Source organism: Euprymna scolopes, chromosome 20 (genome assembly GCF_053919585.1).
Source record: "Euprymna scolopes isolate OS-2025 chromosome 20, ASM5391958v1, whole genome shotgun sequence".
Taxonomy (NCBI): domain Eukaryota; kingdom Metazoa; phylum Mollusca; class Cephalopoda; order Sepiida; family Sepiolidae; genus Euprymna; species Euprymna scolopes.
Window position 1 is genome coordinate 25,023,108 of NC_136501.1, and position 25,000 is coordinate 25,048,107.

The following is a 25,000-nucleotide window of genomic DNA, read 5'->3' on the forward strand; positions in this document are numbered from 1 at the left end:
GAAGAGCTCCCAGCAGGCTCTTAAATTTCCCGGAAAGAGTGGGTAATGTTTAACCGCGCCCGAGTAAAAAGGTTTCCAAAACACGAGACAATCGTTACAAGTGGGGTTATGTACAGGATGATCGGTGTCCCTGCGACGGCATCGTCCAAACATCCTCATAGACTGTCCTTTAAGTGAAGCATGCTCCGATGCGGACATGAGAAATGTATCAGCAGTGCCTGACAGTGAACTTCGAGATGAGTAGAAACGGTATGATGATAACTAACGGTATTCGGTGGGCGTGGCCTGTATCAGAAGGCATTTTTTAATTATCTCAACTATCAAATGTTATGATTATAATGTAGGAGAGAATAATGCACTTAGAGAAGTGCTATTTCTGATATCTCTTTTATGTTCATTGGGCCTTTTTTCTAATTTACACTGGGTTTCACCAATGTATCTATGAGGGCAATTTTGGCAAGGAACCGTGTATATGCTTGAATTGGAAACGGGTTTGCTTTGGAGATGTTTTGTTGTTTTTGATATTTGTCTTATAGTTTATTGAAAAGCTTAGATAATGGGAAAAAGATAGAAAAGGATTTTATATACATACTAGCAGTTCAGCCCGGCTTTGCTCGGGCCTTGTGTACTGTTTATAACTTTATGTGCATATGTATATATATATATATATATATATATATATATATATATATATATATATATATATATATATATCTTTAAAAATGTGACTCATTTGCAGGTAAGCTACATTCAAAATTTCAAGTGTTTAGACCCAAAATTGATGGAGGGGTTTGGTAGAGTCTGCAAAGGTCAATTCTTTCAACTTCGACCTCTTGGTAGCCAAATGTCCGTCCAAAAACAGATTACAAAGCTTGCTGCATGTCTGAATACCCTTTATATAAAATTTCAAATGTTTAGACCAAACATTGGCTGAGTAATTTGGTAGAAACCGCAGAGGTAAAACTTTTTTTTAATTCGACCCCAATTTTTACCTCTTAACATTCATTATTTTGGGCTCAAATAAAATTAAAATTTTTGCGCGATGTCCAAGGAACGTACATTTACAATTGCAAGTCTCAAAATTGGTGGAGGAATTTGGTAGAGTTTTCAAAGGTCAAACCGTTGAACTTTGGCCCCTTGACAGCTACATTTTTATCCGAAACCCGACTAAAAAGATTTTCTCAAATGAATATCCCTTATGTCAAATGTAGACTGAAAATTGACAGAGTAGTTTGGTAGGGAAATGTATAGACACACACACAGACAATTTCACTTTTATATATATATATATATATATATATATATATATATATATATATATATATATATTTATATATATATATATAAAGAGAGAGGGGGAGAGAGAGAAAGATAGAGAGGTAGATAAATACATACATAGATAAACAGGACGACAGAACTGTAGATCAAAATGCTTCTACAGAATCATTAAAGGGCTTAGATTATGAGAAAGAGTCAAAAAGGCTTACATATAAGGCATTGGCCGTTCGTAAAATACGCTTAAATATGATATTTTGATTAATGCGGATTTCGTATTTATTATTATATTACATTCGGCTCAATACATAGTAATTATTTAGAAAGTTAATAAAAAAAAATAATTAAAAAATGAATCGAAATCAAAAAACGTTTCGCTTACAATTAACTTCTTTCCTTTGAATTTTATGCCTCAGCTATGAAAACATGTTTACTGCAAGGTTAGAAATTAAAACATGAACCAATAGCTATTACGTTACTCACGCATATTCGTAATGTCGTCGTTCCACCTTCACCTGGAAATTTTCATTTCTTTAATTCTCACACTTCTGCACCGATTTTCTCCAGTTAAACCCCAAATAAAAGGTTTCGCATGGTTTCGAATACCCTACATATTAAGTTTTATGTCTGTAGACCAAAATCTAATGGAGGAGTTTGGTAGGCAAAACTTTTTAAACAAATATATATACGCATGCATAAATATATAAAGAAGTTTGTGTTTACTATAACCTTTTTACGCTAATATTATGCAAGTATAAATCATTTAGAATATCTGCATGAACATAATTACGCGTAATAGTAAGCTAAAGATGATCATCTCATGAGGAAACCGAAAAAACTAACAGGAAATTTGTTGAAACTCGACTGAACTCATGGAAATAAATAACTAAAACACAAAAGTAAAATAGAACAGATATACTGAGAGCAAGAAAGTATATACAATATTTACATAGAGTCCATTAGTATAGTCATAAGGAGACCGTTTCTGAAGAAGGTGTCGGCTGGGTTGTCGTTGGTTCTCGATCTCGTTCTCTCTCTGAGTCTCTCGTTTAATCGCCCCCGTTTTCACGGTATCAACCATAGTGATATGGTTGACAAACCACGTATGTAAATTAGGTGGATCCTACCACAACAGAATTAATTCAAATGAAGTTTTAAAAGAATATGCAAATTAGCTAGACCTTTTGCAGATGACTACAATTCCACGACCCATATATAACCAAGTTGTATTTTCTTTTAAAATAAGTAGAAAAAGGGTTTTAAGATGAATATCAATACACAAAAGAAAAAAAATTTATAGGAATATATATATATATAGAGAGAGAGAGAGAGAAGAGAGAAATAAATATTGAGATAGATCGGTCGATAGATAGGTTGATTGATTGATAAGAACATGCAGTGCTGGTCAAATCACGTTGAAATTGAACGAAAACAACAGGCATTTAGATTATGTCGGGAAAATCTTCTAGCCGTTCCATTACGGTGATTTAACCTTGCTTATAATTCTATTTCATGCATTGTGAATGGGACAATTTCCTGTTGAAATATCTAGTTTTCACGACATGCTGACACCGTAAGTTTTTTTGTTTTTTTGTTTTTGAGATGTCAGATAGAAAAGAATTAAATGCTCTTGAGGTTTCATGCCTGAACAATTTCCATCCTAGAGTTCAATTTACTGAAACAGCATCCGATATCATTATATTTCGCCCCATACCACCAACTCTGATGGCAAATCCATTTCAAGTCATGCCAATAATATTGCAAGCTACATAGGCCATTTAGGTTATATCTTCGTTCGTCAGAGAACAGCATTGTGCTTCATTTCTTCATCCCATGTTTGATATCCTTCGTCAAATTAAAAACATGCACCTTTTGATCGTCCTCCGTAATCAAGTTCTTTTAACGAGGCGACTTCGTTGGTTTGGCCACACTCCACGCCGCAATCCATGAGGGGTTATACACGAAATAATAACTCCAGAACCACTCCACGATTGGCAAAGACACCCAGGAAGTTAGATAAAGATGTGATTACACATCATCAAAGCTGACGTCGAACTTACTTCCTGTCTGCATGTTTACTATATTGATGTTGGTCTCTAGACTTAATACTGTTGTATGTAGTCTGCGTTCATCCGGGACACTGCGTGTTCTTTGGGAAGAAACAGCTCAACCCATCTTGGGTGAATGTCGCCTAAGATAACGTCATTCGTGTCCCTATTAATTCGCTTTCCCATAAATCTCAGTGTTGGTTTTTAATGCGAGAAAAAACTCTAGCCCCTTTGGATTGAGTTAAAATGAATATTGTCTCAATCTAGAAGGAGTTCTCTTACAATAACCGAGGACAGAGACTAATAAGTGTAGAAACAGGATCTATAACACATTTTGATCTTAACTAAAAGAAAGAAAGCGATTGCTAGTGTCTACTGGTATAACTGAGTTCTCTTAAAGTTTTTCGATTGTTGTCAAATAAACTAAGGTACATCTTGAGAAATATAACTACTCTAACTATATCGTGTGTTGTGCGCGCGCGCGTGTGTGTGTGTGTGTGTGTGTGTGTGTGTGTGTGTGTGTGTGTGTGTGTGTGTGTGTGTGTGTGTGTGAACAGTCGTATTTAGTATTGCTTATTTTACTGTCTCAGTTTTTGTTATTTATTGCTTACGAACGATATTGTGGCAGTGGCAGAGATTTGCCACTGTTACACAAACAACACCGGCGTCCTTCAACCTGAGTTGTTGGAATGAGTCAGTCAAAGACAATGACAATGAGGCATTTCCTGCGCCGAAAGAAGAGCTCCCAGCAGGCTCTTAAATTTCCCGGAAAGAGTGGGTAATGTTTAACCGAACCCGAGTAAAAAGGTTTCCAAAACACGAGACAATCGTTACAAGTGGGACTATGTACAGGGCGCTCGGTGTCTCTGCGGCGGCATCGTCCAAACATCCTCATAGACTGTCCTTTAATTGAGTCATGCTCAGATGCAGACATGAGAAATGTCTCGGCAGTGCCTGACAGTGAACTTCGAGATGAGTAGAAATTGTATGATGATAACTGATTTAATTTTCTCAACTATAGTTATGGCTAGATTGTTACTTTAAAAGAAATGATTACAATAGAATTTGAATACCTCATGGCATGGTTGTGTTAGTTAAAAGATGTTACTGAAAAAAATAACATTTGTAATCTGAGGCCAAATAATTTTTTTAACTGTCAGCACGATGTTGTTACAAAAAAAAAATACGTTTCTTACAGACAACTGTACATCGGTTCTCTCAATTGCTTTAAACACTTTAAACACAACTGAAGCTATTCTGTACAAGTCTCTGTCTATTATTGTGTTTAAGAAACTCTGTTTGTGAGTCTGCATGTAAGTTCCTTCCCTATGGACTCGAAAACAGCTGGGATGACTTTACGAAATTTCACGAAAATGTGCCTCATGTACCTGGGAGTGTTGTTAGATAAGATTTGTACCAGAATATCTTCGATATATCGATAATCGAAATAATCCGATAGAAATAAGTAACAGGCGATGTTGACCAATATAACCATCTTACACAGCCTAACATCACAAGTGCATTTGAGAATTTTTATTATCACACAAGCCGAAAATTCCGACATATAAAGTCAACAGTAGGTTCTTTGATATGACAGGGGCTCGTTTTTCTTTACAGCACAATTGAAGCATGATACTTGGATTTTTTTATTAAAACTTTAATTCAAGCTATTATATATAGAAAAATAAGTTTATAAAATGAACAATATGTTCTCTACAATGTATTGATGACTAACTCACGAGGGGAAGCATATGAAGCTTCCTCTCGGTGTACCGCGATGGGTCCCCAACTAGAGAAGTCAATCATTTGATTGAGAAAATAGGCGATTTTACCGATCTCAATGACAATAAAAATATGGGAGTGTGAAAGAGTCATTGATCAGCATTCATTTCCGGGCAACATCGCGTCTCCCTGCTAAAATCGTTATTGAAGTGTTTACAATTTCTTTTTAATTCAACTTGTCTGAATATGATGTGAATTCTGGATATTTTTATAATTACACCTGCAAAATTCAAGATAACAATTTAGTAATCGCATTAAGTACTGCCTTTTCTAACATTGGAACAGCACCAATTATACTTGTACTGTTATATAGATTTAATTATTTTTACTCCTACATACGACACGTAATTTAATTGTTTTGTTAGTTTTATATATATATATATATATATATATATATATATATATATATATATATATATATATATTAGCATGGGCGCCCGGCATTTCCCGGGTGTTTGGAGGTGTGTGTGTGTGTGTTGAGCAAAAAAAAAAGTGGTAGTAGAAAGGAAGGCTCGAACCCGTACCGCCAAGGAGGAAAGGAACGGGAAAAAAACGTGACGTCTTTGCTGTGACAACCAAGGAACCTATATCTAAAATTTAAAGTGTTTGGACCCAAAATTGGCGAAGGAGTTTTGTAGCGTTCTCAAAGGTCAAATCGTTGAACTTGGGCCCATTAACAGCCAAATTTCTGGCCGAAAACTGATTACAAAGATTTTTCCAAATCTCAGTACCCTGTATATCAAATTTCGAGCCTGTAGACTGAAAATTGACAGAGTTATTGTGTAGGGAAATCTACACAGACCGACACAGATAGACAGACAGACAGACAGACAGACAGACACTTTCACTTATATATGTACATACATATATATATATATATATATATACGTGAAAGTATCTGTCTGTCTGTCTATCAGATAGACAGACAGACAGACACTTTCACTTATATATATACATACATATATATATATATATGTATATATATATAAGTGAAAGTGTCTGTCTGTCTGTCTGTCTGTCTGTCTATCTGTGTCGGTCTGTGTAGATTTCCCTACACAATAACTCTGTCAATTTATATATATATACTAGCAGAAGTACCCGTCGTTGACTGGGTTCAAAAACAGCCTACAGAAAATGGATTGTGATTGATGAACGTATGATAGGTTATGAAAAGGAGGGGGTTGTAAAGAGATAGGTTTTGATACTCAAAAATTTTACCCTAAGCAAAATATGTAAAAATAATTTTCGCGAAAATATATTTTTTATATCAACTTTGTTTCCATTCGTAGCCAAGAGTGACCAACAAAATGATGTTTCCTTACAAAGAGAAAATGTTATATATATATATAATAATATAAATATACAAGAAATAAATGTTATCATAGTCAATAAAAGTTACTTTTTATGGTAGAAAAGTTTATTGGTTTGTATTTTTAAGTAGTTTGTAAAAAAAAATTGTTTTTTTTTTAATTCACAAACCGGTTTTAAAAAAAAATCAAAATGGCAGCGACTTTGAAATGGAGAGCCCCGTTTTCAATTTGAAGGAGGGTCACCTGAGCATTCTGTGTTGACAATTTAAGAGAGTTCCGTCAACGTAAAGAATATTTATAAACATATTTTAATGTTTTCCGTTATTTTGTGCTTGAGGAATATTCGATTATGGCATGTGTAGTTTATATAAAAATTCATTTAAGTAGTTATCGCCTCAAATTTCGTTTTAATTTCTGTTCGCTGAAATTATTTCAATTAAAGAGCATTAAAAACTATTTAAAAAAAAACAGGAATGAACTTTTATTGACTATGATAACATTTATTTCTTGTATATTTATTTTTTCGGGTAGTCGTTTGTTGGCTTTTCTGCTAAACACTCTTACTAAATAATATCGACCAAATATCGAAAAACAAAGAAACAAAAACAGCTTGGAAAATTAATGAAGCTTTACCTACTTTAATAAAATAATCCGAAACAGCAAAATGGGATATTAAAAAAGTAAAGGCGTAATTACTTTAGTTTTTTAAAGCAAAGAATCGATATAAATAGCAATAAGAAAAAAATGGCGCGTTTTTCCAGCAGAAAAGCTTCGTTTCAGTTTTACAATATTGAACGGTGTAGTATTGCGCCGTCGCATTCAGGGGTGTACTATTGTAATGTAAAGAACTCGCGGAAAGGGTTGTAATCAACTGAATTCCTTCTAGTACACTGACAAAAAAAGCTTAAACAGATATATAAATAAAAATGAAAAGGTTATGTAAATGTTTTTAAAAAGACACATAATCCCGTCTTCTTCTGACACGATAACAAGTAACGTTCTTATTTTTTATTATTTATCTATTTTCGAAAGAGTGCCACGTGCAAGTGGAGAAGGAAAAAGCAGAGTTATGCAAAATTTGTGTCGAGAATCGTCTAAAGTTTCGACTTGGGGGGGGGCTTTCACTTTAATAAGAACGTGAATTTATGAGGTGAATTTATTCGACACAATATGATTCAACTCAAAAAAATAAATAAAAGCTAACGTGAATTAAGATTAAAGTTAAGGTGTTATTGTGGACACTCACCACTTTTAAAAAAACCTTGTTAAACTTTGTGACATATTTACATTCTATAGATGTCAGGCGCGAACGAACACCCAATAGTTTTATTATACCATATTTCTTCAAACTGAAACATAATTATCAAAGTATTCTTATGTATATCAAAAATCCTTGTAAACGTTTTTTTTTTTCATTTTTTATTTCCATACTTTGGGGGTCAGGCGCGAACGCAGACCACACAATTTTTATGAATAACCATTCTGCTAGATCAAACATGCCCATTCCTGATCCTCGATACATCTTCTATCATTATATGCAATCAGTTTTTTTAAATAGTCAACCATATAGGAGCCTATTCGTGACCACACACACACACACACACACATTCAGCTTTATATATTATATATATATACATATATATTGTTAGTACATGTTATAGCTAGATATTGGCATAGTAGGAAGTATACAGAATTAATGTATAAACGTAATACTCGTGACGGAAAGAAAATATTTTTAACAACTATGTAAATACATCAAGAATATAAATATATACTAGCATTTAAGCCTGGCGTTGCCCGGGTGTTTGGAGGTGTGTGTTGACCAAAACAAGAAAAAAGTGGTAGTAGGAAGGCAGGCTCGAACCCGTACCGCGAAGGAGGAAAAGAACGAGAAAAAATATGACGTCTTTGCTGTTACGACCATCGCCAAACTGGAAGTGACGTAAGTTTTAATTAAGGCTAGAAAATCGAAAATATTGGCAAAATTACATATGGGTATGTTATATATATATATATATATATATATATATATATATATATATATATATATATATGTATATATATATATTATAACGGCTTAGATTGTTAACTATGGAATATATAAAAGACTTTCAAATAGTTTAAATTTTAAACAAAATGTAGGGAAAATGAAATACAGAAAAAAGCGATTTATAAAATGGCAATGTAAAAAAATCAAAATAGATTTAAAGTTTTGTTTTTATTTACATTATTTTATTTTAAGAGCGAAAAAAAATCAACACACTTTTATCGCACAATCCGACTTTTGACCTCGTGGGGATGCGATCAAATATGATTTTTTTTTATTCTATTTTTGCAACACATGAATATAAAATTTACTTAGTATTTTAGTTTCAACATTTACTGGCAAATTACGCAAAAATTTATTGTGTATTTTAATATTTTAAATGAAAAAATAAAATATTTAAGCGAAACGACTTTTCAAAATGGTGAACCAGACGTATCTAAATGTTCGCCCGGCTTTGTCCGGAATATGACGTCAACCGCCGAACTATGCTGAGCGTCGTCGGCGATCAAACAAGGCTGTGAAACAGAAAAATGGAAATTGTAAAAAAAAAAAAAACACATAAACAAAACGACCTACCATAATTTTTTTTTTAATATTCATTAAATGTTTCATAGTAAACATTTTTATGCGGGGGGGGTAGTATAATCATGATTTTTTTTTGTTATAATCTTTGGAAGATAATGTCTAGCAAAAAAAAAATTTTAATTATGTATCTTTTTTTGTTAATTTTTTTTCTTTTCAAAGAAAATTGTAAGAAAATGTTTTAAAAATGTTTAATTGTGATTTTTTATTCATTTATTTATTTATTTATGATAAATGAAAATTTGTATATGTTTATGCACATCCAGCCGCATCCAGATGAAATGCAATTCCTTTTGAGACTCGATTAATTTTTTTTTTATTTTTGGCAAGCAAAGAACTACTTTCGGCGTCTGCAGTTGGTTGCCTAACATTAATAAATTTATAGTGCTGTTAATCTCCATTCATTCCATGTAGCATCTAGTTTCTTTTTTAATTTATTTAAGAAAGAAGGCGATCTGTAAATTGTGGATACAAAAGCTTGTATTGCTTTTTTTTTTAATTATGCATGCGCAGCATTTTGGAAACCGGAATTCGTAAATGGGAACCGGATAGACGGTTTCCATGCCCAAGCGAGACGATTTTAGTTTTATATTATAAATATAAGTAATTATGTTAGCAAAGAGTAAATCTTTAACAAAGCAAAACTTATTAAGATAAGAAGAGATCAAGAGGAACAAGCAATAATATAAAATTTGTGATGACCGTTTTGCTACGATTCACTTCGCTTGCAATCGATCCATGGGAGAGTCCACCTCTATTAAGCTCAAATATCCTTCCTTTCTCAAACTCTGATAATGGTTTCCCTTTTGCCATTTATAATTTAGTAAGATGGTTTTTTTTTATCCACTAACAAGTTGCTTTTAGTAACATAGAAAGCTTTTCGTATTCATTTTTTCAAAACTAGCCGATTTTATTACAGTTGTCTTATCATTTTGACCAGGTGAAAATGTTTGTTTTTTAAAAAATAATTATTAGATCAGGTTTAAGGTTTCTAATGAAGCCGATTTCATTTTTTCCATCATATTTTCCCTTTTGGGTTTCAACCATTTGTTTGATTAAAAATTCGATAATATGCGTAAACGCTTACTTTCTTAAGTGGTCTTATGATTTTGACCACGACTGTATATGTTTGAAAAACAGCAAAATAGTATCTCAATAGTATTACAGTTTCTTTCTTGTATTTAGAGTTTAAAGTAAAAATGTATATATATGGATGTGTGTGTGTGTGTGTGTGTGTGTGTGTGTGTGTGTGTGTGTGTGTGTGCGCGTGTGTGTAAGTGAATGCTAGGGATCCGGTCAGGTTTGTACACTGTACAGCTGATTTCATGGGCTTCGTTGCGATCCATTAGGCGACTTACATACGAGGAAAATAAAAAAAAAGACAATGGGGAAGGGATCGATGATGCAAAAGGTGAAAAGGTAATTAAAAAAAAAGAAGATAAAATGAAGGGAAAGAAAGGCTGAGTCAGGACATTAAAGAATCAACAGAAAATGGCGGAGGAGAAGGAAGAAAAGAAGAATCTGAGGTAATCGTGGAATGTACTAAAGGGAGGGTTGGCGAGACGGAGATACAGAGAAAAGGAAAGAAAAGAACGGGCGAAGAAGAAAGAATGTAAAAGATAGAGAGAGAACCGCATGAATGTGAGGAAAGAAGCATGTCAAGAGAGAGATAGAGAGATAATTGGCAATAAAGACGGCCAGAAAATGTAAAGAGAATTGGGGGAGAATGTACGTAATTTATAGAAAAGGGATAAATAGAGATTTGTAGTGAAAACGAATTTAACAAAGCGGACGATAACTGTGAGGAACAAGGAGAAAGAAGGTTTGGTGTATTAGGAAGAAAACAGAGCAGGAAGCCAGCAGTGAGGAAGATATCGACAAAGACAACAGAATGTAACTGATGGAAAGATGCAGAGAGTGGTTAGTGAGTCAGTGGATCTGTATATACACACACACACACACACACACACACACACTATGTATGCATATATATACACACACGTGTATATATATATATATATAAAGAGAGAGAGGAGAGAGAAAGAAAGAGGGTAATATAAATAAGAGAAGGGAAAAGAAATAAAAGAGAGGCTTGATGATAGAAGCGATAATTCAAAAGAAGAAGAAGAATTAGACAGAAACGAGAGGATGAACTAAAAAAAAAAAAGAGAGAATATAAAAAGCCAAGAGAGAAAGAAAAGTGTTTGTGTGGGATTAAAAGGGGTGTAGGGGGCAACAGGGGATGTTGGTAAGGAAGAGAGAGAGGAAAACAAGACTAAATACCGGTGATCGCAAAAACAAGTCTTGATTATTAAAAGGAAGAATTGCTTGGAAAATAAAGTAGGCAGACAATTCCGATGCCAAAATGCTGTCTGAAGTAAGTTCCATTTCTGCGCATCACGTGGTATCGGAATCCATTTCCTCTGCAGTCCGACATTTTAGCGGAAATGGATTCCGATGTGCATTGCAGCAACCAATGGTGGTAATCCATCAACCCTTAGTGATGACGGCCTTCGATAGTTTCTTCTAGATTATATATATATATATATATATATATATATATATATAATTCGGATGAAATACTGAAGTGCTATAAGAATACAGGTTGTATAATACTGTAAACGTAAAGTCCAAATAAATATTGTTATCAACATTTATAAGATGATCCCAGGCAGATAGAGAGACCCCAATATGCGTGATAGAGCAATAATATGAATGGAAATTTTTAGTTAAATTATGTAGAATCACAACAACATTTATTGGTTTACAAAGAAGTAGAGATCATTATTAGTGTTTTTTCCTTATCCCATGGATTTTCAATGAGAAAAACCGTAATGCATTCTGGAACATACCAGTATTCATTGGATTTTATAGCGTATCCTATATATTCACCATTTAATCTTTGGGTATCCTTTGTGCACTATCACTCAAATTTTAATTTTCAATATTTGTGCTAATAAGCAAAATTCATAATTATCCATATCTATTTTGGTAATATTTCCTCTGATGAGATGGGCCATTTATTGAAAATCTATGGGTTAAGTAAAAGCCTTTAATAATTACGTGTACTCGTGTATCAAACAATGAATATTGTTGCGATTATACATAATTTAACCCAAAATTTTTATTTATATACATATATATATATGTATATATAGACAGATATATGATGTAGTATCGAAACTAAAACGTACAATGCTCCAGCTTCATTCCTAAGCCTCTGAGCCGAGCAAATATATATATATATATATATATATATATATATATATATATATATATATATATATATATATATATATATAGGTATATTTATATATATAGGTAATATATATATATAGGTAGTATATATATATAGGTATACACACACACACACACACACACACATATATATATATATATATATATATATATATATATATATATATATTACATTTTCACCCCAAACACGGCACGGTGACACTTTGATATTTAAGCATTTCTTACGTCCAGGCACCGCCAGGTGGCCTGCTAGTAGATAATAAAAGTCGAATCAGATAAATATTATGCGTCTCTACTATTTTTCTCACGCCACTTCTTTCTTTCCTCCTTAAAACCAAAATGATTTGCAAAAATTTATTTTCATGCCGTCTTCGTTCAGTTTAATGGCCTAATGAAACTGGATTTTAAACGAGATCGGAGATGAAACATGCAAATATGTAGTTAATAATTTTGGTACGGATAAAGTAGTGTGTTCTATAATACATCTCTATTTGTGCTGTTTTATATACGCCACCGGAGTGCCATTGGATTAAAATCAAGGAATCAACAATAATACAATTAGAATTAGGTGTGTATGTATATACGTGTTCGTGTATAAACGTGTAAATGTTATCGGCAGTATCGTCTAGTGTCCCTGTAGTGTATGTATTATATATAACGAGTGCCAACTGTGAGACAAATGCACAATATTTATTGCGAGTCTGCGTGAATGTGTGCGGGTTTTTGCACATATTAACATAGTTCATCAAACGGGGCAATTAACATTTTATATGTAGTTCTTTTGACAACAAGACCAGTAAACATCTTGGTCTGCTTAGCAACAGAAAAAGAAATATGCCTTCTCGAATAGTTCTTTGATGTGCTGTCCTGTAATTAAATACGCTTTTCTGTCGAAGAAACTGATAACAACCAAGTTATATTTTATATATAACATGTACTCCATAGTGGTGACTTTCCTCGGAGTTGCACGCATTTCTCTTTAATTCCTGTTGAGTTTTATGAATATACGATAACCTGTTTTATTTGTTCGTTATCTTACGTCATTAACTGTAATGGAGTACACGTTTACACACGTGTTAACATGTAGACAATCAGGACCCAACACGTTGTAGACAAGTTCGTTGCAAGGAACAGAAGACGAGGAATAACTCGGCGCACTTGTTTCGTTGAAACAACGGCATTAATTTCCGGGTACTTTCCCAAATAAAACGTGATCTTGCTCCTTCTATCTGATTTCTCTTCTCTCGATCGTGATCGTCGGTGTGTGCACACATCTTTTTAAAGTATTTTTTCTTTACTGTGACGTCACTTTGCACACGGCTCGGCATTTACACACGTCCGTGCTTTCTTACATTACCAGGCCAGTTTTACGTCAAGGTCATCCTTGTTATTGTTAATTATGTTAACTTTTGTTCATGTAAATAAAATTTCAAAATCTCTTATTACAGAAACTTCAACTGGCCTCAGTAAATTCCAAATATTTTCTCATATAATTATTATTTTATAGTTTTGTTAAACTAGTTATCTTCACATTCCAATACATTCCTTTTGCTATCGAAATATTTCATTTCAATATACTATAACTAACATACTACAGTGCCACTTCTTTCCTCCTTGTTTCATCGGTTCATCCGGCGCTATCCTGGAGTCACAATATGCTACACTTATATAGATTACTAGCAAGGCCACGTGGCGTTGCTCGGGATCGTATAAGATAATGAGAAAAATTTTGAACATACCTGATATTCTTAGAATAGAAGAAGTTTTTATGTCTATGTATCATTTGGCATCTTGAGCAAAATAATATTTTACCTACCCTAGGACGGGTATTACACAACATATGTATGGAATAATTGTAACTTCCCTGTGACAGGGAAATTTACAGCACATATGTGGAAAAATAAATTCCTTGTCTAGGGCGGGTAATGTACAACACATTTAAAATATTAAGCGTGATTTTCCGTTTTAATAACTTTTATGTATGTCACAGGTCATATTTTCTTTGTTTTTTCATATGAGTACTATACTACACGAGTACCTTTTTACTTTGATAGAATTTCTTGTACACTAAAAACATTAAAAAGTAAGAGATCATTGTATGTGAATTTTGGAATATGACATTTATACAAATATACAAACATATATAATACATTAAATTTATAATGATCAGATAATTAGTATAGGAGTGAATTCAATACATACAAATATATAATCATATACGCATAATAATCATTCATAATGGTCGGGTAATTAATTTAGGAGTGAATCCAATACATAGAAATATACAAACATATGGGTCCTGGATATGACCTTAAACTATATCCAGTGGTGAGGCCCCAGGTTGCGGGCTTTAGGGAGTGTGGAGCCACCCTTTAATTGCCATTGCTCCCAGGTCCACTCTGACCCGGAGTGGTAATACCTGTTAGGGTCCCAACTATGGATTGAATAGAAAAAAAAACAAATATATTCTATTAAAAAATTTTTCTTCAAAATCTTTGGATTCGGCATTAAATAACCTGAAAAGGGTTGATATGCTATAAAACAAAAACAACCAACCAACAAACAAACATATGCACATAATTAAAATTAATAATGATCGCATAATTAGTTTAGGAGTGAATCCAATACATAGAAATATATAAACATATACACATAATTAAAATTCATACTGATCGGTTAATTAGTTGAGGAGTGAATCCAATACATAGACATATATAAGCATATACACATAATTAAAATTCATAATGATCGGTTCATTAGTTTGAGTGAATCACATACATTAAAATATATAAACATATACGCATAATTAAAATTCATAATGATCGACTAATTAGTTTAAGAGTGGATCCAACACATACAAATGTATTATCATATAAACATATGCAAAATTCGTAATGATTCGTCAATTAATTTAGGAGTGAATCTAAGACATAAAACTGTATAAAGATATACACATAATTAATATTCATAATGGGCGGTTAATTAGGTTAGGAGTAAATCCAATGCAAATCCGATTACTTGATCTATTTACGTGATTTTTGGAATGTAAGATATAAGCCGATATATCATATATATTTTGAGTATGGCATTTTCGTTACGTAAATCAAAAACATTCTTCTGTATTTTTTAATAAAAGTGTTCATGTGTATTTATTACATAACATTTAAAAATCAAGAATATCGGAATGTGTAAAAAAACGGACATGATGGAGATCGAAACCGCAACACTTGTGCTAGCAAGCGATCACGCTATCCGCTGCCCCAAAGGGACAACTGCTTTACGAACGTTGTGAAATATCTTAATAAATACATTTCTTCTGTTACTCGATATACGCATGCGCAGGAGGACGCCTTTTTGCTATGCTCGTCAAGGTATCATTGCTTTCAAGTTTAAGCCCTTAGCAATTATTTTAATCGATTAAACACCTCTAATAAAATTCTGCACCAAAAATGCAATCTTTTGAGCTATTGCACACCGTCCAACGATCATCCGTCTAGGAGAAGATACAATTTGAAAAACGGAGACACACACACACATAGTGAGATTTATATATTAGATGATGTATATATATATATATATATATATATATATATATATATATATACTACACGTTATATATAGTGAGGATGTGTTTTATACGTTGAATTATTATATTCATTGTAATTTCTCCTTTTGTTTATCTGATTTAATGTTCCTGTCAATGGAAGATGTTACAATATGGTACGTCCATATGCAAATGTGTGGTCTGGGTCAACGAGTAGACAACCATATTGAACATTGAGTAAGTTAGGGATCTACAGACCGAAATAAGAATGCTTATTGGATATGATTCATAACGCAGGTATGTCAGAATTGGACAAAGACTCTCAGTTGTGTGGCGAGACTTTTCATATAAGAACAAAAGGCAGATTGAAGGCAGATCAAATAATGAAACCATCTACAAAACATATTTTGGTGGCGCCTGTCGCCGTATAAATGGATGCGCAAATGTAATAGTACGATTATCTGTCTGTTATCTATATAAATAAAACAGTAGTTGTGTGTGTGTGTGTGTGTGTGTGTGTGTGTCTTTAAATATTTAACTGATAAGCTCTTAAACTGCTAGTCACATAACACTGAAATTAACAGGAAATACTACTCTTACTTCAAGAATATATTTAAACATGCCGACCTATCTCTGTATGCACGTATGCGTGCCTGTCTGCATATAAATATTGAACTACCAAACTCTTAAGCTACATGTCACATAACAGAAATTTACAGGAAATATCAATCATACACACATTGTTGATTCATAATGAGTAAAATAATTGTTTGGATGGACAACTAACGTGAACAGAAATAAGTTGAAATTCAAAATGTTAATTTAAGTTTGCAGAAATATTTTTATTACATTTGCACATGCGCAAATTCATTGATGTGGTTTAATTTTGTATCTTTCGTATCTATCCGTCGATAGTTCAAACGTTACGAAACTCGGCTGTAGTGCTAAACGTTTTAGTTTCAATTCTAGCTGATGGCACGCTAGTCATTTTTAATATATATATATATATATTAAAATATTTTAATATATATATATATATTAAAAAATTTTTGAGATATATATATATATATATATATATATATATATATATATATATATATATATTGCGGAAGAAGTGAACCATAATCGAATGTTAAAAAATATAATACATCAGTCGATTTAAAAAAAATCACGAAGTGTAATACAACCCGGGAATATATATATATATATATATATATATATATATACATCTCTTTCCTTCCACACACACACACGCACGCACACACACACAGACGCACACACACACACACACACACACATATATATATAAGTGGAGAGAGATGTCATTTATTTGTTTTTTCTTTGCGATACTTTTCCATGAATTCTATTATTTATTCATACGAAAGTGCATTTTTGCCTAAATGTGAGTTGGAAATAGTTTTCCCTTTTACCAATTTTGTACCCCCAAAATGGAAGCGGCATATATATATTTTTTAAATATAATTATCCACTGACACTATTTTGTCGTCTAATGAGTCGTAGACGACCAAACACGTGTTAGTTGATATATATATATATATATATATATATATATATATATATATATATATATATATATATATATATATATATATATATATATGGGGGTGTATAATTATATGTATATAGAAAATATTCAATAGAGAAGTGGCTCTGTTATAATAAATACAAAATCTGCATGAACTAAAATATATTTAAGCGTATTTTACGACCTGGCAAGGCTGTGCGCCAACCAGTTCCTTCGTCTTCGCATAAAGATGAAAGTAATTTGCATATTAACTTAGAATTTGAAGATATTTACAATCGAAAAGTCAAACAAAAAATGATATCATTTTTAATAAATTAAACCATTTACTTTATTAATGTTATTACTATTACACGTTTTAATTCATTAAAAGCCGGAAACAGTTGTAACCTATTGACTTAGAATGAGTTGTTTATGCCAAATTTATCGCTGAATATGGTTAAATTTATGTCTCGCTTTTTGCATTAAATTCTTATTGTTGTTAATTCCTATTAATTCCTAACTGTGCATCGAATGGATAGCATAATACTTAGTTCGTTGTACTTCATTATAACAAACGTCCACACAAAATTTCAGCCAGTGTGACTTAGTAGTCTCCGAGAAAAATTTTATAGTAAACGTGGCATAATGGTAAAAAAAAAACATTATTAATTACTATCAATCCCTTACTGTGTATCGAACGGATATCATAAAACAGTTCGCTACACTTATTATAACAAAAATCTATACAAAATTTCACTCAATCGATACTTAGGTTTCCGAGAAAGAGTGAAACTGACAGACAGACTAAGAGAAATATAATATAGATTACTAACTTTACTAGCGTTTCCCGGTTGTAAAATACGTTGAAATATGCTATTTTAATTCATGCAGATTTCGTATGTATTACTTTATAGGCAATTCTCTATCGATTATTGTATATTATATTGTGCCTAATATATAGTATTAAGTTTAAAAGTATATATGACTTGAGTGTCATCAGCTAGAATCGAAACCAAAACATATAGTGCTCCAACCTTAGTCGTTATCACTTGAGATAACCTGACAAGCAGCAAAATCTCACCCCTTTTTCATTGATGTCCTTACATGTCATAAAGCTTTCTACTCCAATACTTTCTTCCTTCAGACTGCTAAACTTTGTAATTCCCTCCCTGTTTCCTGCTTACTTGACTGTACTAATCTGAAGAAGTTTAAATGTAATGTGGATAAACATCTTGCTATTCAACTTCCACAGTTCCCTGTTAGACATGACTGATCCCAAGTAATAGCCCTTTACATTCAAATGGAAATATCTTGTTTGGAGTGAAAATCCGTTTTAAAAAATAGCACAAAAGGTGAAGCGGTTTGAATCACTAAAAAAAAGAAAAAAAAAAAGTTTGTATAAAACGGAGTTAAATTCAGGTATAAAATCTCCGAGAGGTTTGCTGGTCGATGATTACTATGCTTATTCAAGCCTAAAATGTTTTGTCAGCTTAAATATGTTTAAGAATAGTAAAACTATTTTGAATAAATATGTAGGAATATTAATTTAAAAATGTTATCGTAACAATTTACAGGGTGGAGCGATAAATTTCTCGCTCTAGAAAAGACGACATGATTCTATTTCCGTTTGATGAAAACCGGTTTTCTTTTTTGTCGTAGACCATCTACTAGGTGACTAGTTGTGTACAAACCTCCAATAGCGATAGGAGCTTTTTCATCATATCTGAAAATGACACAATGTTCAACGAGCAAGATCGGAGATGTGCCGCTGTGCAACTCATGCTCCAGTTATGACAACAAGATCATTTCCAGCCCTCTCAAAATGCATCTCTTGATTGCCACGAATAACAGAGATGTGCCCAAGGTTATAAAAACAAAGTTTCCGGTCAGGGTGATGGTTTTTAATTTGGTTTTCAGTGATAGCCACATCGCCCCACCTCGTATCTTCGAAGTCAGTCCAAAAGTCAACACCAAAGTGTACCTGGGTGTGCTGAAAAGTATAGTGATCCCCTGGTGCAATCAGGTGGCCGCTGGTAGATCATGTGGCAACAGGACTCGGCGTTTTTGTTGTTTTTTATGTTGTTGTTGTCGTTTTTGTTGTTGTTGTTGTTGTTGTTGTTGTTGTTGTTGTTGTTGTTTTTTGTTTTCTTTTTGTGGTGTGATATGTTGTTTTTTTTGTTTTTGTTTTTATTGTTGTTGTTATTGTTGTTTGAGGCTGTTTTGTTTTTGTTTTATTTTGTTTTTTATTTTTTTTATTACATTTTAATCCCAAACAAGGTACAGTGCCACTTTGATGTAGGGGGCTACTATCAGGGACATAAGCCGCAAGGACACTATGCAGAGAGTTAAGATGACTGTTCATATTACACTTGAACTCTTGCATGTCAGTACAGTTAGGGAAGCAGGAACCCGGAAGTGAATTTCAAAACCTAGCAGTTCCAGGGAAGAAACTATTAGGGTAGAAGGCTTTCTTACATCTAGGGATCTCTACTGTTATTTAGGCTTTTTGTACTTTTTTATTCTTTTGTTGATTTTGGTTGTGAGCCAATTTCTCTCCACCAACAACTCAGTCCAGCACTCTAAACAACACACACACATGTATGCTGACAAGGCGAACTTCAATTTTTTTAAGTCATAAAACATTTAAAAATTTTGTTTCTTTCACTTTTGACTTCTGACTTCATCTTTGTCTGCCATTAATTTATTTATTTATTTATCCGTTAATGCAAAATATTGTTTCACGTCTACATTTTCAGCTTTCTCTCTCGTCCCATAAACAACAAAATCTGACAGCTCTCATTCCAGACCAAGTAATAGACTATGTATTTACTTACTTGACACTATAGGAAGATGTGACACAAGGCGAGAAGGTGATCAGGATCTAGCTAATGCCTCTAAATAAGAAGTACACTGGTTACCTAAAAATAGCCTATGTAGCCTCGTCAGCATTCTTCAGTTGGAGCGACTCATGCAATAAAATAACAACATCCAAATGTTTATTTTATTTATCTTCTCTCCAGGAGATGAGACACAAGGTCAGGTGTAGGTTTTTGATGAAAATGTGTTTATGGAACGAACTGGTTTCGAACTTGAATACCCCAGGTTTTTAGTCTGTGTCGTTAACTACTTAGTCATTGTCACTCCATTTATGAGCCATATTTATTAGGGACATCCTATATGACGTTATACAACAAGATGTTTGTTCACATTACATGTAAATTGTTTTGGCATATTAGAACAGTCAGGGAAAAAATTAAGAGGGTAAATTTCAAAGAAAAGCGATGCGTGAAAAGCTATTGGAGTAAAAAATTTCCGGTGACTAAGGGTATCTAAAGCACTTTGCTGTTAGTAAGGTTGGTCTTTACATTGAAGGTGTACTAGTGGAGTACGTTCGTAGGGGCACATTACGTGGAAGTACTTGTAAAAACAAGTAAATGGATTCTACGCTGCGGCTTTAGGAGAAGGTCAATGGCTTGGCAGACAATACTTGACATATTAAAGCTTTATTTCTTATTTTTATTTTTTTTTACATAGGCATCACTACTTATCAAGGCCAAGAGGCCACTCGAGGATAAGGGTTAAAGAGCTTTATTCTACTCTAAAAGTTGTTACTTTCCCACGCTGTGATTACCGTGATTGGTTGTGTCAACAATTTTATACGTACTTATCTTGTTTGTCAGCCGCAATAATATCAAATCGCTTGAGCTTAATGAGTTCATTAAAACAGCGCACATACTCGTTTTACATTTTCTCACGTTTGTCGCCGTGTAAAGTTTACTTAATCGTAATACTTCGTAGACAGATGCCAATGGAGATGCGAGCAGATTTATCATTTTTACTACCTTACAGCTTCCTCATCAGTTGTTGCCAGTTATTTTCTGCTGATGATTATTGATAGCTTTCCCTGCAATGAGCATCATCAAACTTTCCCGTGTGTTCTAGATTCTTTGAATCGCTTTATTCCACATAGTGGTACCACAGATCAGGCTTCTTGAAAATATCGGCTTCCTGATTTTTTTTTTTTTTTTTTTTACACGGTGGTCACCACTTATCAAGGCCCGGAAACCACTCAGGGATAAGGGTTATTCAAATCTACCAAACGTTGATGCTATTGTTTTCTTTTCGTTTCCCTTTGCAAAACTCAGTCATGTTCTGCAAAGCCGAAAACAAAAGCAACATTTTTTTGTCGGCGAAGCCACGAAATTAAACACCACGAAGAAATAATTGAAGATATACAGAACTCGAGACATAAAAAGTCTTGCCAGATTAATTAAATCTGGAAACGTTCGATATGAAACAAAACAACCGAACAACCAATATTTTATTATAGTAACTTATTCTCGCCATTTACTCGTCACTTTCTATCAATAATGTTTCTGACAAAGGGGAAAACTTGCTGGTTTCTTAGTCGAAATCTATTCATGTAAAACTTATTTTTGACTAGTTTGTTTGTTTTTTACCTTTAAGTATTATTTTATAAGCTCTTTATATCAAGTGGCTTTATGCCTTGTCTGGAGCAATTTACTTAAAAACACACACACTTATATTCTCGCAGCAGACATTTACCAATGATTTCCTTGTGTTGTTGCCACTGCGAATTTTTTGGTGAGGAGGATAATTAATACTATTATCATAATCTCACACAAATTATTACCAAACATCTCACAAAACCACAAAAAAAGTTCCCCAGATTTACGCTATTGTCCGCTTCCTTCGATCATTGTTTGAAATAATTTTGCCTTATTACAAAAGTTATTGCCTTTCTTATGAATTCCATTGACAAAAAGTCTGTGTACCGTTATAGTCCTCGGCATGGCTTTTCCAGTGGAAGTATTATTGGTGGTTCCCCGTTTTGTTCTTTTAATCCTTGTATATATTTTATGGCCATTTTCTGTGGTATATACTAATGTTGACGTGAATATGTATTTTAAGCAGGGTTCGGTTTATAGGATTTAGTACAAGTGGAACGATAAAATTGCCACCCTAGAAAACACATGAGTCCATTTCCGTTTGATGAAAACCGATTTTCTTTTTTTTTTTTTGTTAAATGCTATCTACTAGTTTCCCAGTTGTGTACAAATCCCAAAAGTGATAAGAGCCTTATATCATGTCTGAAAGTGGTACAATGTTCAGCCAGCAAGATCGGAGATGCGCCGCTGTACAACTCATGCTCTCTATCGATCAAACATCAAAACAGAACCATTCCCAGCACTCTCAAAATGCATCGCTGGATTGCCACGAATAACAGAGACGTACTCAGGGTGATGAAAAAAAAGTTTCCAGCCAGGGTTGTGTTTTTAGTGTGACTTCAAGTGAAGGCCACATCATGCCACCTCACATCTTCGAAGACGGCTTGAAAGTCAACACCAAAGTGTACCTGGACGTGATGAAGAGTATGGTGATCCTTTGTGCAATCAAGTGGCCGCTGTCAGATCCTGGGTGAGGCAGCAGGACTCGACGCCGACCCACAAGTACAAAGAGACATAGGTTTGGCTTCAGAAGGAGTGCTACGACTTTGCACTTTCTCCCACTGGTCACCTCTTCTCCCCCCCCCCCGACATGAGCTCGCTGGAATACTTCGTTTGATCATATGTCGAGAACATAACCAACATGAACTCTCACAACACCAAAGCCTGCCTTGTCGCCGCCATCCGCCGAGTATTCGCCGAGCTCCTGTTGGCGCTGGCGGAAAAAGCATGCTCCCAGTTCCGGACCCGTATCGAGGCGGTGATTGAGGCTGAAAGCGCTATATTGAATAGATATCATCTCTACTACATAAGTTACCTGAATTGATTTTTTCAATAAAAGTTTGAAAATAAAGTTGAAGTGTTGTTTTCTTTAGGGCCACAACTTTATCGTTCCACCCTTTATTTTTCATTTACTAGAAGTTCTTACACAAGCGGTTACAGGTAGTCGAGCATTGTCAAAAACAGATGGTTTCCTTCGAGTTTGAGTGACAACAAGCTTTTCCCAGATTTCTGGTATTCTCCGCTTCTTCCGATCAAAATTTCAAATCATTTTGTGTTTTCGTTATAGAAGTTCTCCATTTTAGTTCTTTTGAATAAGGATTGTTAGAAGTTTCTAGCATTTTAAAGACAGTAAGTTTCATCAGGTATGTAGACTCCTTTGTGTCCTTTGATTGGGAAGAAAGTGTAGTATCTGTTCTGATGCTCCACCTACGTGGTACCTTCAATGAGTTTCCAGACGCACTTTTATTGATAGTACAGGCATTAAACTTCAGTCCCCTTTGAAGTAATCTCCTCCGGCTGCAATGCAGTTGTTGTACCGTTCCAACAACATCTGAGAGGCTACATGGAAGTCCTTTTTTGTGCGTATGTCAATAAACCTCGTCGCAGCCTCTTTCATCTCCTCAATTGTCTCATAACAGCAGTCACTAAGATTTTCCTTGAACTTAGGGAATATCCAAAAGTCACAGAAAGCAAGACCTTCACTAAAGGGAGGCTGAGTAATTGTCTTGATACCATGACAACGTCTTTTTTCTTATCTTCTCTGAATGACCATTTGTCCTCCCTAAAGTGCTAGTCCTCTTTGCACTCATCCAGTGGCGGTCTGGTTAGTTCTTTCTCTTCTTGATCCTTCCATCCTCCTCCACCTTCTTGACTATTTAGTGTGGTACCAGTTGATGCCGGCACTACAGTTGCTTGGTGAAGGATCGTTAACTAACGATTATACAACTTTAGTTTTCCTGGTTCCATGTGGCGTCCCTCTATCTCTCTGTTTTACTTCTGTTGTAGCTTCTATATTGCCTGTTGGCATCTGTAGCTCCTATGTATTAGTTTCCGCATTCAAGGGCTTTCCTTAATATTTCAGCCTTTTTTTTCAGTATTATTATTATTATTATTATTATTATTATTATTAGTCAGGAAGGAGTATCTTAGAGGAGTGAAACTAATTGCAAATCGAAACTGTATGGAGGAAACCTAATGAAAGCAGTAAATGCATAGACAGTCAGTGTTTTGAGATACAGTGCGGGAATGTTTGAATGGTCTGACAAGGATTTGCATGTCATGGATATCAAAACAAGAAAAGTTTTAGCAATGTTTGGTATATTTCACATTCGAAGTAGCGTAGCATGACTGTATCAAAAGAGGAAAGATGGTGGGAGAGGATTGAAAAGTGTAAAAGATTGTGTTAGAACCGAGGAGATGTCGTTGAAGGAGCATGTGGTTAGAAGTGAGGAGTGGATGCTTAAGGTTGTGGCCAATGAAGTTGAAGTATGTGAGACCAAGGCTTATGATGTGAAATGTATGGATAGAGAAAGGGCAGCGGAACTGGCTAGGAAGAAAATGCATGGAAGGTTCTTCCAGGATATAGCAGAAGTGGCTGATGAAAGATCATAGCAATTGCTTAGCGCTAGGTATCTGGCTAGGAGTACTGATATAACCCTAACACACTCTCTCTCCGAGGGCCGGGCCGCATCCGTCGCTATCCTGGTTCACGGGAGCATACTTGTGATGTACTTTTGGCCGTGTTCGTCGCTCCCAGCTCACAGGATCATAGATGCAACCTAGCAGGGCTACATTCTTACTTGTCTAGTGGTGGACCCCTCAAGGGTAACCAGACTCTCACTGGTCACTGGAAAATATCTTCCTGCTGCTCAGGGCACGC